Here is a 7,306-nt window from a genome sequence, read left to right on the forward strand (position 1 = left end):
CTTTTTTATGTCTTAACTTTTGAAAGCTCCTTGTAGTTGGCCGAACGATTGGAAGCACTAACAATAAATTATATGTCATTTTTTTAGTGTTTCGTTAGTGCTTGTTAGTGCCTTAATCCGTAGAGTGCCACGTGCCAACAAAAACTAAACACATCTGGTTTAGACTAAGAATATGGCCTGCATATTTACATTATATGTTTAAACACCTAAAAAAAATATTCTGCATTAGATAAATTAAAAGAAATTAGAAATAATATCAACATTATTATTCCAATTTTGAACCATAATATGCAACTTGTAGTTTTAGAATGCACTTTTTTTATTATATTTTTTTGAAACAGGGTTGTACTCCTTAATTTTGGTCAGACATGACGTTTGTACCTACATATCCTGGCTTATTACATCCGATGGATTAATAATTAATTTATTAAATTGTTTTAAAATACTATTAGTAATATTTTCAGTAGAAAGACAATGTAAATTATTGATTCCTTTGAAATCTTCATGGATTTCTTCCCAAAAAATATAACAAATAACTATGCTCAGATTTTAATAACCTCATGCATTTTTTGTCTTATCAGCCTTAAGAAAAAAAGGCGTCTCACTTTTGTTATAATTTTCTGAGATATATTCCAGCACGATATCTGCCATAATAGATAAGACTACAGTTTGAATTTGGAGTGATGTATATTGTGCATTTTTGGATATTTATTTTATAATTCTTTTTAATTCAGGATATTTTTCCATGATCTAGGAAAACATTGCTATAAAGAGTACAGAAGAATGAATTATGTTTTCATTTCTTGCACATCCATAATAATAGTTGAACAGAAAAGGTAGCTCCGGTATGCTAAGAAATAGCATCAAATCAAATATTGATTTAAGATAATAAAGATTACGGTACATTGGCTTACGAAAATTATTGTTATCTCAGTATCATATATATTAAAATTTAATTCATACCTATTGAATTTAAATGAGCTTCCATATTTTAGCAGTTCCCTTCTTTGCAGTTAACGCATTTTTTTAATTGCCGAATCTCTTTCGCCCAAAATCATCATATGAGAGACCTAATAAGTGAATAAATATTTTATAATTATATGTTCTTGTTTATTATTTTGTATAATTTAAATGAATATTTTTCTAAATATTTTGTTGTATTTTCATTTAGATTGAATTGTTAATAGTAAAATTTTATATCTAGTAATTTTGTTAAAATTGGAGGACGGAAATTTGATGGCCATTTTTGGGAGCCAGAATATTTTCAAGGGGCCAGATTGACCAAAAATTTTTTTGGTGGGCTTACACCCTCTGGGGCCCTTTTGATGCCCTCCCGTGACTACGGCCCTGGTTAGGATTTGGTAAGTATTATATATGGTAATATTTTGATCTTAGAGAAATATTTGTTAATCCCAATCAGGGCGTCACTAGCCTTTACAATCTCATGGAGTTAAACTAAAAAAAAATTTATGGGAGGGGGGTGCGATGCACCCTATATTCCCTATTTTGCGGGGCTTCCGCCCATTTTGCTGGGCCTTTGGCCGGGTTTTATATTAATATATTATACTTTTATGATTAAAATTTGCAAACTCTGAACAATTAATTCTTAGTACATTGACAAAAGGCCATGAAACGAATATAATGTTGGTTACCATTTTAGACAATGTTTTATAGAATGGATTAAAAAGGAAAAATTTGTAGGCCTTACCAAATCAATAATTATTGAAGAAGAGAATATAAACGACTAGTCCAAATCATAAAACTATATCTCCTATATGTTATGGAAGCTAGATAAGTAATCGAGAAAATTATTGTGAGATATTAAATTTCTAAAAGAATAACTTCCATTTACTTTTTAAATGATATATAAACGACTAGACAGTTGACCATTGTTGCTCATATATGCAATCAAATACCTTCAGCTGTAGGAGTAATAATCTTAAATTAAACAGCCACACAAATAATAGATGCTGGTTAATTTGCAGTGATAGCCATGACATTCACGGTGTAAACTTATCATTGTTTATTATGTTAAATAAATTGATAAAATAAAATATTAAAAATCTTTAGAAGAAATAATTATGCAAATATATTGAAGCCATGAGTTATTTACACGGTAAGGATACTATGTTTGAAATTAATCATTAAATAATTATAAAATAAGGACCAGAGTGATAGGATGAAAGCAATTAAGATTTTATATACTATTATCGCACCACCACTAGTTGGTATATTATGTCATAAAATAATAATAGTTTGTATTAATATCAAAAATATACTCGTATTAAAATTAACTTAAAACTGTTTTTCTAAGAATAAAAAAAATAATTTCCCTAAAAACAGGTAAAAATAGAAAAGGAAAAAAAAAGATATCTAATAAGGATTACATCCATTTTGGGATAAATAATGATGAATTTTTTAATAATAAATTTTTATTCAAAATAAATAGATGGCGTTAAAGATTTGAATGCTAACTGTTGATTATATTTATTATTAAAAGCATTGATTAATGTAGTTTATTGAAATATTAACTGTAATATATTCTATAATTGCCAAATATATCTGTAAAAGTAGCATTTTACTTAATATTTTGTAACCTATTCTTTATAATAAAGGATTATTAACTATACTAGTAGAAAGCCCGTCAAAAATGACGGGGAATGAGATTTTTATTCATTTTTTTACGATAGATGTCATGCCAGATCCAAGCTCACAATATTAGGAAGCATATAATTATTAAAAAGTTTATCCAACCTAGCTCAACCCTTAATAATTTGTTAAAGATATTCCCATGTCAGGTGCAAGCTAATATAAATTTTGAGGTTCCAAGCCTAGTCGTATCCAATATAATTTTGAAAATTTTTCCCACCTCGGAGATAGTTAAATTTTTAATTGATTTATCATCACATGAAGGGGAACTATCTGATTTACCAATTAGTTTAAGATGTAAAAAAAAAAGTGAATTCCGTATTAAGGGAAACTGGGAAAGCCTGGGCAAACCCCTTATTAGAGAATCATGACAAATAAAATAAAAATAACCGACTCTTATACTTTTTGGTAATATGATCAATTATAATTATATATATAGAATAAAATGTTGTTTATTATTTAGGGTTATTGTAGCTTTTCGGATAAATTTAATGTATGCATTTACCAAATTATTTGTCTATATTTTATGTTAAGTAAAAAAAAAATGCTATCTATTTAAATAACAAAAATGACATTAAACACTAATGAAACCTATATGCAAATTATAAAATATTTTTTATTGACATATAAATTTAGGCTAATTTTTTTAAAAAATAATGAGGAATAATTATTATGTTGTGTATTTGATAAAATTAAGAGCAAATCCTTGTTGACATTTTTATTTTTGATAGAAAAAGTGACAAAATAAATCTGGGCGGTCGTCTGGAGAGGAAATAATTAATGTATGATTTTATATCATTTAGGGTTGTAGATGAAAGTAATGACGGATTACCAAAGCAGTTTACAAAACACAATACGTCCTGATAAAGATGAGTCATATGCCAATGCCTTGGGATACTGGTAAAAGAAGAACGCAAAATGATATTTCTGTCAATGACAGCATTGGTAGCCCCCTCTAAAATAGAATCATGAACGACAATGTTAACTCAACCATAAAAAGGTAGTAAGAATTGTTATAAAGGCCATGGCAGAACTACTGCATATTTTTCCATTAATAACGTTGATGAAAATGGCCGTACTGCACATTCAAGTTTGAACATTCCTCTAAATAATCATGAAAGTTTCTCAGAGAATCAGATAAAGTAATATTTATAATAACTCCTAGTGAAGTGAATGATAGTACGAAATTGAATGCTTATATTTGTTAAAAAATAGGCAGGGAATGTGGCAGTGGTGATAGAAATATCATTTGGAGGCAACTGGGTGAAAATAAAATAAACATATAAATATAAAACATAAGATAAAAAAAATAGATAAACCTCCAGAGGAGTTAATTTCAAGTTTTTTATTATTTTGGCTACCAGTAACTCTAGAACGGTGAAGACGTTTGTTTATTCGTCATTATTTTTTTTGCTTATCTTTAATAAATTCATCATGTTTTGTAGCAATGTGAGGGATTAAGGTTGGGTTAGCCTAGACAAATAAAGAAATCAGGCAAAAATATAAATAAACATTATTATTGAAATAAAACGAACATTAAAATTCTGTAAACCAGTAGATGGGTCAATATTAGATGGATGCATATACTTTGTAGTTGGAGGGGTATCATCAAAAATATTGGGGGGGGGCAGAGATATTAAATTTATAATTAATGAAGGGAAAACTGATTTACCAATTAGTCTACGGATAAAATATAATACTTTATAAAATATTAACATAAGACTAACATTTAACATTGAAAAATCACAATATAGGTTAAAGCCTATAATATTTGGAAAAAATTTCCAAATATCCAAGATCTTAATAATTTAAAAAGATTTTCTCACGCCCATTTCAATCCCTAATAATTTTTGAAAACCAAGCCAATATTAATTTTGAGAAATATTTTTTAAGCCCAGTCTAACCCATAATAATTTTGAAAAAATTTTCCCAAGCCTAGAGATATATTTTATTGAATTAACTCAGTTATGAATTTCTATATAAAATATTTATAATTTGTAATATTTAGTAAATAATGTTTTACTTTGACAATTGGTTTTAATATGGCCTACTACAGTTGCACTAATTTTGAAAAATATCATGTGAATTGGTAATAAGGGAAACTGAGAAAGCCTGAACAAAATACTTATTAGAGAATCATGACAAAATAAGGTCTGCCCTAATATTATTTATGTTTTTTTTTACATTTTAAACTAATGGGTAAATCAGATATTTACCCTTCATGTGATGATAAATCAATTAAAAATTTAACTATCTCCTAGGTGGGAAAAAATTTTCAAAATTATATTGGATACGACTGGGCTTGGAACCAGGGGCGTCGCTAGCCTTTACAATCTCAGGGGGCTCAACTAAAAAAATTTTATGGTATTCTTATTTTCATATTTTGTTTTTTATTATATTATACGTACAAAATAAACTAGAATATAAATAATTAAGACTAGAATATTGATCATTAAGACTAGAATATAAATATCATTAAGACTAGAATATAAATATTATTAAGACTAGAATATAAATAATTAAGACTAGAAAATAAATAATTAAAACTAGAATATAAATAATTAAAACAATACATTTCTACAAATTTTTCAATACAAAATCGATTTACTACAGTATAAAGTATTTTAAATTGCTGATATAAAAAATTTCGCGTCTAAAGAATTACAAGTGATAAAACCGATTAATTAATTCATACATATGCCTCAATTGTTAATGTTTTTAAAAACCCCATAAGGCAATATAATTCTAAGCAACTAACATTAACAAAAGGTCATGAAACTAATATAACTCTCTCTTACCATTTTAGACAAAGTTTTATAGAATGGACTAATAAGGAAAAATTTATAGGCCTAACCAAATCAACAATTCTTGAAGAAGAGAATATAAACGACCAATCCAAATCATAAAACTATATGATGGTTAGAGCTTCCTCTTAGATGACATGATGGAAGCTAGATAAGTAATCGAAAAAATTATTGTGAGATATTAAATTTCTAAAAGATTATCTTCCATTTTTAATCCTATATAAACTACTGGACAGTTGATCATTGTTGCTCATCTTAATTACGCAATCATATGCTCTCAGCAGCTGTAGTAATAATCTTAAATTACATAGCCACACAAATAAAAGATGCTGGTTAATTTGCAGTCATAGCCATGACATACACGATGTTAACTCATATCAAAATCTAGTATGTTAGATATATTGATAAAGCAAAAACACCTAAAATCTTGGAAGAAATTATGCAAATATATTGAAGCCTTGAGTTATTTACAATTTAAGTGTGCCAAATTAGAAATAAATAATTTTGGAGCTAGAAAATAAGTACCATGGTGATATGATGAAAGCAATTAAGATCTTATATATTATTGTATTGTCAATGTATTTAAATATTTTTAATTAATATCTTATATATAAATTAATTTTTTACCTATTTTCTTTCCTTCTGTACTTACATTATTTACAATCATGTCATTCACAATACTTTCTTCATTATTCAATGAATCTAAATAAGATTAATTTTAAAATGTATTTCTTTTCAGTGTATTTATTTTTATAAATATAATATATAAAAAGTAATATTCCATATTATAATGTCCATTTTTCAAAAATATATATAAATAAGCAAACTATTCTAAATTTATTTAGCATTTTTATTAAAATATAGTTTATTATTAAGTTAGGATAAACAAATAAATATATAATTATCAAATTATGAAAGAATGATTGAGTAAACAATTTAGCCAATATTATCTTTATTAATGTAAAAAGAATAATAGTGTATGATTTTTTAAGATATTGACTATTTATATAGAAAATATTTACTATGTTTTATTTAGCTAATATTTTGACATCACCTTATGTGATTATAATACATAAAATTTAAAAAAAATTTCCATTTATAGTGTCCTGCTCCTGAAAGGTGAAAATATATTGTAAAGCAATTTTTGCTTAACTTGAAAACTAAAGAAATCAATATTGTTTAATATTCTGGTGAAAAATGACTTAAATAGAAATTCTATAGAAATTAGGCAAATTTGGGAGGAAATAGGAAAAACATATAACTTTAATTATGATCAAGTGAAAAAGAAACCTTCCATTAAAATAGATAATTAACTAATAAATTTTTATTTTTTAAAACTTAAATGTCCAAAGTGTTTTGTTATTAATTTGTGAAAATTTTAAGGATTTTTTCAAAACATTTTGGACACAGACTTATATATAAATTTATTTACCTATTTTCTTTCTTTTAACATTTTTGTTTTCAATATTAATATCTTTTAAAACTACAATTAATCGTCTTTCAACTAAATCAAAGTTTGAATTTTAAAAACTGTATAAAATATACTTTGTTCATCACCAGCTTTATTATTGAATCCTCTTCTTTGGTCCTCAAGATATGCTTAAATTTTTAAATCGCAAAGTCATTTTATTTAAATAGTGATTTTAAACTCGGCTTACAATATTAAATTTGTTAATTTTCAATTAATAAATCTTTATATTTATTTAATTAGGGTTATATAATAATTTAATTAATAAAAATCAATCAAACTTCAACTGTTAATGCTAAATTGATATTTAAACATTATGCATGGTATTGATATTTTATTTTTAACAAGGAATTTGATTGCAAGCTGACATAGTGAAAATATAATT

General features: G+C 25.9%; 1 long non-coding RNA gene across 1 annotated transcript; it reads right to left on the reverse strand.

The window, feature by feature from the left end:
* LOC135922070 (uncharacterized) lies at positions 1 to 6,957 on the reverse strand. Its single transcript, XR_010570718.1, has 4 exons — positions 6,886 to 6,957; positions 6,081 to 6,155; positions 964 to 1,070; positions 1 to 206 (listed from the first exon to the last, which is right to left on the reverse strand). It is a non-coding gene; the product is annotated as an uncharacterized LOC135922070 (long non-coding RNA).
* Positions 6,958 to 7,306: the final 349 nt, after the last annotated feature.

The sequence above is a fragment of the Gordionus sp. m RMFG-2023 genome, chromosome 1, assembly GCF_954871325.1.
Source record: "Gordionus sp. m RMFG-2023 chromosome 1, tfGorSpeb1-WG-v2, whole genome shotgun sequence".
In the NCBI taxonomy this organism is placed as follows: domain Eukaryota; kingdom Metazoa; phylum Nematomorpha; class Gordioida; order Chordodea; family Parachordodidae; genus Gordionus; species Gordionus sp. m RMFG-2023.